Genomic DNA, 9,770 nt, shown 5'->3' with positions numbered 1-9,770 from the left:
CTCAGAGAAGAGCTGTTTGTGTCATGCTGCTGTAAGGGATCAGTTGCAGTAGTTGGTACAAGAAATGCTAGGCCTTCCATCAGAAAATCACTTGCACTGAGTGAAAATGTGAAGTTCTGGTTCTTTTCTCTCTAACTTAAATTTCTTCTGAAGTTCCCTATGCAAAAATATGGAGCTGTATGGCTGCCAGCTCAGGTCCTGCTGTGAATTGAACTTATTTGGGAAGGAAGCAAGATGACACCCCATAGTTTCTCTAAGGACTAGCAAACTAATCTGCTTGTGAAACTCCCACTAAAAACTAATACTTGTCTGGCAGTGCTGCTGCTCCTCCTTTAAAGGATGGGTACGCAGTTGTTTAGGGAGGAGTTATGGCACCAGAGGCTTTTTTTCATTTTTTTTTTCTCTGCTCTTAGAGGCAAAGCTATCCAGAATAATAAAAACAATGACAGAAGAGAGCAGGTTCTGCAAACACTGGGGAGAGATCTTGCTCCCTCTCCATCCCCACAGAGTGTGGACATTTGAAGAGTTTTCTGGGATTTTCCTTAACATTATCTAGTTTTCCTGTAATGAAGAGAAGAGGAAGAACCACATGGCAGGAGGGTGTAGACCAGCCATTGCAAAATTCTTCCTTGTCATGGACTGGGTCAACTCTGTTAAATCTCACTGAAATTTCTCTTGCCTTCTCTACAGTTCTCAGTAATTCAGCTAGAAGGGATTGTTGTTTAACCAACCACAGTGAAAGGGCCAAGTGTTGCTTTTTATTATGCTGGTTATTGTAAAGCCAAAGTGGCTCCACTGACTGGTAGGTCTTTGGCCATGTTCTTTTATGCCTCTCACATCCTGGAAGTGAAATTCTGCCTGTCAGAAATAAATGGAACTTCTTCCTCTTTCTCTTTGTCTCACAGGAAAAAAATGATTTAGAATTTCCTCCTACTTCATATATAAAACCAGTGATGCATACCTTGGTTTCTTGAAGTTGAGAGGAGCTTTATTAGGCCTAAGGTATTGGGCACTGTGTCAAACAAAAAAATTCCTTAATCCTGTCAATGATTCCAGAAAAGAACAGGCATCAGAAGGTGCAGGAGTTGGCAAAATAAACTGTAGAAAGCAAAACTCCATAGCAACAGAATTCTCTAGGCCAGGGAAGTGAAGCATTTTGAACCACAAAACATGGAGCTGCAGTAGAATTTCAAACACCCTGAAGTTTGAGAGAAGGGATAGCAGATTGGTTTTGAGTGGTGCCAAGAGCAAAATGTAGTCATAGTCTAATTCCCTTTGGCCAGTGGAATCAACATTCTGTGTTTCTCTCAATTTTTTTTTCCTTCTGAAGGTACTGGTGGCAATCTTTGTTGGAAGTGCAGTAAGTCTTTCCCAGATGACCACTACTGCCAACATCTGGTAAGCACATTTGAAACTGTGTAAGAGAATTGTCTGTGTTTAATTACCAGACAGGTTATTTCTCTGAAAAGCTACATATGAGGTAAGAAAGAACAGTGTGTCTTGGCTCTTCAGACTATAGTTTCTCAATACAACGTGTCCAGCTGAAGCATCACTGTGAGGGGACCCATTTTTCTCCCTCCTGAATATGATTGCATGTTAAATATAATGTTAAATTCTCCCCTCATATGACTCTTACATATTTTTCTAGACCAAATATCTGGTTTTGACATCATTGAAAAATGCCAGGGTGAAAAGAATCAAGCCATGGAGAAAAAGGTACTGCAGAATTTCAGAAATTTAGAACAGAATTAATCATTCAGGATTATTCTACATTGTGTTGAGAGGAACAATGGGGTATTTTGCAGAGGAACTGCATCTAGAAATGCTAATACTCAGAATATCACAAAGCTCTTTAGATTCCAACACACAGTAGCTTCCCATGAGGTTGCATTAAGCAAGCATTGCTTCAGAGCCAGTGTTTTCACTCTCTTGACTCAGACTAATACATATTGTGCCTCTCAAATTATGCTACTATGAACAGTGCAGCACCTTCTCTAATGTAAGCAGAGACCAGGACTAAAGATTTCACAGAATAGATGTTCTGCCCCAGTCTGTCTGCTTCAACACCAAATGGAGACTTGAAGAATAGTATCAGAAGACAAGAAGCAAAATAGCATATTCAGTAGAAGTACTGATATAATTATGCCACACAATACCTCCAGTTGTATTTGCACTGATCCATAGGTGGCTTGTAAGTCTCTTCCCTCACCCTGTCCCAGACAAGCTATGAATCCTAACACATCTCTCTTTACTAACATCCCTTCTGCTTTTCAGCTCCTAAGCAGTATTGTTTCCTCTCAGTCCAATTAATTAAGTGAAACTGAAAACACTTGTTCTGAATCTGCCCTTTTTCTACTTGGGCCAGTAAATGAGGTCTTACTTCCCCCGTGAAACTTTCCTCTCCGGTAAATTAAAGAGAGAAAGAATCAAAGTGAGAAACAGGGGTTTTGGCTAGTTTTGAGTTATAGGACTCCAGTCTTGAAGTAAAAGTAAGTACATTTTAATTACACACATTATTTGAATTGCATTGTGGGGGTTTTATGTTGTTCAACTGAGTGATGACATAAAAAGGCTGTAAAACTGTAACTTTAAAACCACTCATAACTGGTCTTTGTTTTACAGAAAACTCTTTCTAGAGCACTTGTGATTAAATCTGGAAATAGAGGCACATCTTCAGATTGAAGCTTCAGCTCATTTAGGCCAAGGCACTCAAAATGTGACAGCTTTATAGATGAATAAAAGTGACTTGCTACTCTGGATCAAGAGCAAAGAATGAGTCAGAGTTCTATTCCTTACCAAAAAAGGCCTTATAAAAGTTTCACCAGAAAACTGTGGAAGTGATGGGGCTCAACACCTGCTGTCATGTTGTATTTCTGTATAAATTCCCTTAGGAATGTACTTGTGCCACCTGCTTCAGCAGGGAGTGCAGCTTCTTTAAAAGTTTGGTCTTGGGGAAATAGGGAATTCAGAATTCCTTGTCGTGCTGAGCTCCACCAATTCCCCTTGCCCTCACTGAGGGCTGAAACTAAAGAGTTTTTCAGTGCACAGCCGGTGAAATTAAAGCCCATTAAATTCTGCTCTCCTTCACTTAAGTGAGCCACTGCAAAACAAACAGCTTAGTCTCGGGAGATTGCAGACACATCCAAAGTGTTCGTTTTTATTCAAATGGCAACTGATGGAGCCCAGTGGTGGAAAAGTTAAACAGAGAGTGAGTGGATGCTGTATGGTAATGTCTGTCTGTGAACGTTTGTGAAGCAGCCTTTGCTGCTTGGCATCTTACAACAATAAACACTAAAATGGGTTAACAGTTTTACTACAAGGTGCCATTTTTCTGTTATCTGCCTTTAACTGTGCTCAGTCTTACAAGCTGATGGCTGGAACTAAGGTACCCGTGCTGGCCTATAATTTATACAGAGAAAGACAGGAAAATAGTTTCATCCATTTTTAAAAGGAGCTCTGAAAGCTTTGCTGCCCGAATGCAAAGGAAGTTGCTGTGCACCTAGAAACAGCCTGGTTTACCAGGCAGGACAAGACATGGGCAGGAACAGGCAGGTGAGGGGATGGTGCTCGCACCAGCCCTGTTACCACAATGCGGCTGCAGACTCAGGTTGCACTCCATCCTGGGTTAGCACAGGGCAGCTATAGGGAAACACCTTGTGTTGCGAGACAGGAGGCAAAATGGGGAAAAAAAAGTCTGAAGTGTCGCAAATCCTACATTAGCGCACAAGGCCGGCTTTATCTTTACAACCCTTTGTGGAGGGGAGAGGGAGGAGGCCAAGGTCATGACACAAGTGGCATTTCTTCTCTCCGAAGCACACGGTGCTTATTTCACAAGCTTAGGCAGCAGTGTCATCGTGTGGCTGTTGGTGGTCCTGGCGTGAGCTGGGCCAGGCCATGGATACCCGGGCTCCGGAGGGAGGAGGGCCAGGCACAACCATGTCTGAGGTGACACAGCCTTTGGCACCGCTGCCGTTCAGTAATCAATAACGTCAGGCTCCTAGCTAGGTTATAGGCAACAGCACCTGCATACAGAGACGAGCCAGCCAGGTGGGCTGCAGCACTCCTCAACTCTTCCTGGTGCCCTGGCATGCTCTGTTGCCCAGTGTGCAGATGTGGGAGCAAGCTGCTAGGAACTTGTCTTGGTAAGAAGAGAGCCACTTGTGAGCCCCCAGAACACATGAGCCAAATAAAAATAGCTCTCTGAAGGACCTCAAATACCGCTGGGAACAACCTGACTCCTTCCTTCTCCCAGGGTGAGGAAATGCCTGTTGTGGCTACATGAAACGTCACCCTGGTGCTGGGGTGCTGTGCTCACCTCACCCGCAAGAAACCCCTGTTGCACAGCTCTGGGAGCTCCCTGGAGACAAACCAAGGCCATTCATGTCTGCGGTGTGACCTCTTTCTACATTGCTGAGCTCTAGGACCCGTTCACGTCAGAGACAAAGGACTCTGGAAGCAGCAGTGGTCTCCACTTACTGCAGATCTGAGGTCTGAGGGACAGGGAGACGGCAGCACAAAGTTAAGGGTGAAAAGCAAGCTTCGTTTCTCTTTTGTGTTTGTCGGTTTCAGAATTCGTCAGAGTTGTACTCCTGTTTGGTGTTAACAGTGGAAGTAGTTTTGGTCACTAGATGGCAATAAAGAATCGGTGTGCTCGTCCCTGCTCGACAGGGAAAGTTTGCGAGAGCTTGGCCTAGATTTGTCCTTGGAGAAAGAACTGGAAGATGGTAGAGAGCCCATGACAGTAAGGGTGCAGCCACCCTGCCTGGGGAAGGGGAAGGAGATGGCAATTTGGTTTGCTGCCAGCCGTTTCTTATGGAACAGGCAGCAGGGCTCCAACGTGTTCTGGTGAGAGGTTCCACTGCTCCAGGTGAGGAGCGTTCCACTGGCCTGTGGGCGATGCCAGTTCCGTGCTCAGCTGGAGTCCTCGGACGGGGTTTTCATACGCTGCGCTATGTGCTCCTTTATGTATCAGAGTTGTCCAAGCTGGTTCACTAAGATGGCAACGACAGAACATCGAGAGGATTGTTTGATCTCAGGTTTCTCAGACTGGGTAGCTGTAAATCAAAGGGCAAAAATCGTTCTCTTTGAGCAGTATTTCCCCAGACTTCACTGAGGAAAGCTGTGCAGAATGCTTTCCCAAAATCTGTTGCAGAGATGACACTTTATTTTAAATACCAATAAGACTTCCTTAAATTACTTTATCAATCACTTATGCATGGTGAAAGTATATTATATCTCTATATAAACATATCAAAACCTGTAGGCATGTACTTCCAGTCTGGAGAGGGCAATGAGATGTGCCAAAGTAGGATTTTAAGCTGGGTTACCTACACATTTTTTACTTGCAATACCAAGGAGATAAATGTAAACACCCATTGTAACACATAAAAATGAATCCCATATCGAACACTTTGTTGGAGAAACAATAAACTGCACTAAAAATTGATGAATGACAAATGTATTTTTATTTAAGCGTTTATATTTATGACATTAACAAATAGAAAAATATATGGAAGTATGCAAATAATTCGACAGGGACATTAAAATAAAATGAACAATATCAAGCTGCTCATCCTTCATGAAAATTTTGTGCTTCAATATTGTGGACATTATTAAAGCACATATACCAGGGCTGGTGGAAACACCGAAAATAGATTTAATTCTTCAAACGCCTGCTCCTTCACTATATTTCCCTATTGATAGCTTGAACATTTTAAATTTTGGCATCAATCTGCTTTATGTTGCTTTTATGACATACCTTATGCATGCATATTTTGTGTAATTGGATCATCTTTATACATTTTTCTTTGAAGTTTCACTTAAAGATTCAAGGAAATAATGTAAACTGTGATAAGTAGAACCTTGTATTAGACTTCACTGAAGGGTGATTGTCTACAGCAGGAGTTTAAAGTCTTTATTGTGGACTACTTCTAGCTAAAGAAATAGGACTCTTGTCCAGTTGCTGCCTGAAGTTTTAGAAGCTGCTGTGGTGTCTGTGGGGCCAGGGAGCAGTGACCCCCATAGACCCCACCTGGGCAGTGCCACCGTGGCTGGGGCCAGGTCTGCAATGGATGGGGAGGATGCAGGCAGCCACCCAAACAGTGAGGAACAGCGAAGGTGCGGAGGAGCATTTCCTTCCTTTTGTCTGATGAGTTCTTCATGCTGTGCTGTGGCTACTTTTTAGAGCACCAATTTATCATGTTTCAGTATCAAGCTTCCACAGCTGGAAGCGAAATGGAGGGGGTGGCTTGCTGGTTTATAAGCTTTCAATATTCTACTTGCAGTTAGTTCCAGTGAGTTTGTTTACATTTGTAGTTTACATGTTGATTCAGAAGTCTCTTCTTCTGCTTTGTGAAGGAGCCAATGCAGGACTAAGGCAGAGGGAAGAGGCCATCTTTTCTGCTTTTTTCCATTAATTACCATTTAAACTGTAAGAATAATTAGTTTGTCCTCTTACACTCTTGGTGGGGATTATTTCACAGCTCTCCCCACTTCCAGCTGTAACAGAGGTATGAAATGCTAGCTTTTTCCAGTCAGCTCATTTCCGGAAAGAAGCTCTGCACCCATTTCTATTTTGCCTTAGGTGGATCTTGCACTTTCTATTTGTCGAATAACCTATTTGATTTAATATTAGCCTCGCAGGAGTCCTCACAGAAGCATCTATACCTTCCTGTAATTTTGCTTTTTCATGGCTGATCACAGTTTCTGGGCTTTACCTTCCACTTGATGGTCAAGCTGTATTTCATTTTATATCACCATAATTAATTTATAAGCTCAGAAGTGGCAGATAATGTTTGTTATGGGGATGACTTCCTCAAACAAGCTCCCTGAAATAACCTCCAAGGAACTGTAAGGATCCCTATGTTTGGTAATTAATTACGCAAACCTACTTTTAACATATCTGAAGGTAATCTGAACAAAAGAAGACAATTGTCCTTGTTAATTCTAATGAAAATTTACTGATGAATATTGCAGTTATGTGCATTACTGTCTGCTGTCACTCATGGCTGGGGTACCTTCGGGCAGTGTTGTTTTCCTCCCGTTGTCATTGCTACAGAGGACTAATGAAAAGGGCTGAAGTTAGAGGTGCTGGGGTTTAATTTCAGGAACCACAATTTGCTCGCTCGGATCAGAGTGGGCAGCGCGATGGGTCCTGCCCCACCAGCTCCACACATGGTGTGCAGGGGCCCAGCAGGATAAAGCCCTGCTGCCCACCAGTGCCAGGCTCTTGCAGAGGAGCACTGTGCCCTGGGTGAGTGCTGGGCAGTGGCAGGAGTGTGTCCCACTGGCCATGGGGCTGCTGTTGCTGCCTTGGCACTTTCTGTCCCTTGGATTAAAGAGACACCATTTGGTGTGCAGGTAAAGCAGAACTTTTTATGACCACTTGAAATTGGTTTTTAAGCGTTTGAGAGCACTTCCATTTACTTTTGAGGTAAAGCTGTATCTACCCATGTCAGCTAAGAATTTACCTACTAAGTTTGCATAAGGTGTGTTCAAAGGTCAGATTTTCTTTAAGGTGCTGAAGTGACAACCCTGAAGGTCTCCTGGACAGTTCTTGAGTGTGAAAATTAATTACGGACTCCAGTTCAGCTTTCTGTGGTCAAGTGCCTTGTCTTTCTGCAAAAGCAGATGATCCACCAGAATGGGCTAGCTCTTGAGTTAGTTTGACTGAGTGCTTCAGTGAAGTAATCTCCACACACTGCCTGCCTCCCTCCTTTTACTTCTTACCAGTGTTATGCCTGACCTCTGTGTACATAAATGGTGTAACTGGCTCCTGGAAGCCACGACTCTGTTCTCGTGGAAGCCTGATAGAAGATGGTGAATGTCTGTTTCTTTTTTTTACCTGTATGAGTGTTGTGTCTTCCCCCAGCTGTGCTGATGGCCCCATCTGTTCAGCAGTGTGTAAACACAGAGGAAAAGGATGCGCTGGAGATCTTACCCACATACACAACTCAGGGAAAAGGGATTGGTTTTTTCCTTACCTCTTGCAGAGACGTGGGGCTGAGAGACGCCAAACTCATGCGTGTTTTCTGGGGTCAGCTGGAGAACCAGCAGATCCAGGCTTTCTGCTTGACTCTTTTAGGCCAAAGCCAGAAAACAGGATAACAACATAACTAAAACATGTGCTTAATCAGTGTTTTATGAGAACTTGTTCTCATGCTTTTTGATGAGCAGTGACTTTTACCTGTGGGTTTATACCTTATGCTGCAAGGTTAGCCCATGACAGCATAGGTTTTCCAGTTTTTGGGGTGGTTGTGGGGGGGATCTGTTCGCTGCCAGAACGGAACTGGTGAATAATAGCAATGGTTGAGTTCCAAATGGAAGATGGAGAATAGCCTAAGTCTCCACAAGATTGCTTTGACGTCTTGTTTCTAAGTTGACCTCCATGTCCCAGATATCTAAAACTGTAGAGACAGAGACACACAGAGAAAACTGGTAGAACACAAGAGCTGATGCAGTCCCTTGATCCCAGGACCTGACCTGAATGACTTGATCTCTGCAAGCAAACCTCCTTCACAGGTATCTGCAAGGACCGCTGCCGTCCTGTACACATCAGTTTACTCTCACGCAATTGGAAGCTCCAACTATGATGCCACTTCAGCTTTGTAGTTTGCCCTTTTAATTTTGTCTGTTGCTATGGTAGCAACAAATGATTGCAATCACTGCTGTTTATATTGCAATCCAAGTCACATCAATAGAGATCTTGGAAACTAAACAATAAAAATCTGACTTTACTGTGTGCTGCATTTGTTGTTGTACGTAAGAAATTGATCGCAATAATCAGGATTCATCAAAATCTTTTGTTCCTGAAGGATTTGGAAAATTCCTTTAACTAAAGGATTGTGAAATGGTAATTTATTTCAATACACACTTACCCAGTGCTCTTCACACAGCTGGGCAATATTTTTTTTGCACTTTTTCCTAAGTATATCCTTGAAAACAATTATTTTAATAGCCTTTCTAGTTTTGAAGAACGGCCACTTATTGTTTGTTTGGGTTTTTTTACCTTGTACTCATCATAGGTCTAAAATAATGCAGCTTTCAAAAAAGACAGTTCATGACTTTCTCCCTTGCTTTTTTTGTCTACTTAGGTTATACGGGCTTTTTGAGGAAGGATTGTCTTTTGTGCAAAGGCTTGTAAAAAGGAACTTCTATGAGCTACAACCTTAATGCACTGTAATATCAATTTCTGATTTAAGCATCACCTGCTGAGCTTTGAGTAAGCTGAGAACAAGAGAGGAGAGGCAAAGTGGGTACATGGGCCTGTCTTAGGGGGATCAGTGCTGGTCAGCCAGAGCTGGTTATGCCGTCTGCCTGTGCTCGCTTGTCAGCATCACCACCTCAGAGCTGATTTTGGGCACCTGCTTTTTGGAAGGGAGTTTAGCTTCTACTGCAGCACAGCAGCATGAAATCCTGCGTTCCTGGGGTCGAGGCTCCCTTTGCTGTTGCTTTCAGCTGGCAGAGGATTGCTCATCCTGTGCCTGCCCACCCTGGGTGCAGCAGTCACTGCGAGTAGCCACGGAAAGCCAAGGCTCATCTGTCCTGTGCATCTTTTCTTACAGCAAGTTGAATCTAGATGGTCTAAATAGGAGGCCAGCGAAGGCAATTTGCTGTTTAAATGACCCAATGCACATTGGGCATATTGAAGAAAAAAGCCATTTCCTAGTGACTAAATCTCATTAAAAAAGCAATTTACTGATCAATTACAATGCAATTTAGCTGCTAACTGTTTAATTATCAAAAAAGAAGCTATTTTGTTCTCTGTTCCT

Source organism: Pezoporus wallicus, unplaced genomic scaffold, assembly GCF_028554395.1.
Source record: "Pezoporus wallicus isolate ANWC-B61680 ecotype Strahan unplaced genomic scaffold, APGP_CSIRO_Pwel_v1 contig_12814, whole genome shotgun sequence".
Classification (NCBI taxonomy): domain Eukaryota; kingdom Metazoa; phylum Chordata; class Aves; order Psittaciformes; family Psittacidae; genus Pezoporus; species Pezoporus wallicus.
Note: the sequence above shows the minus strand (reverse complement) of the source record.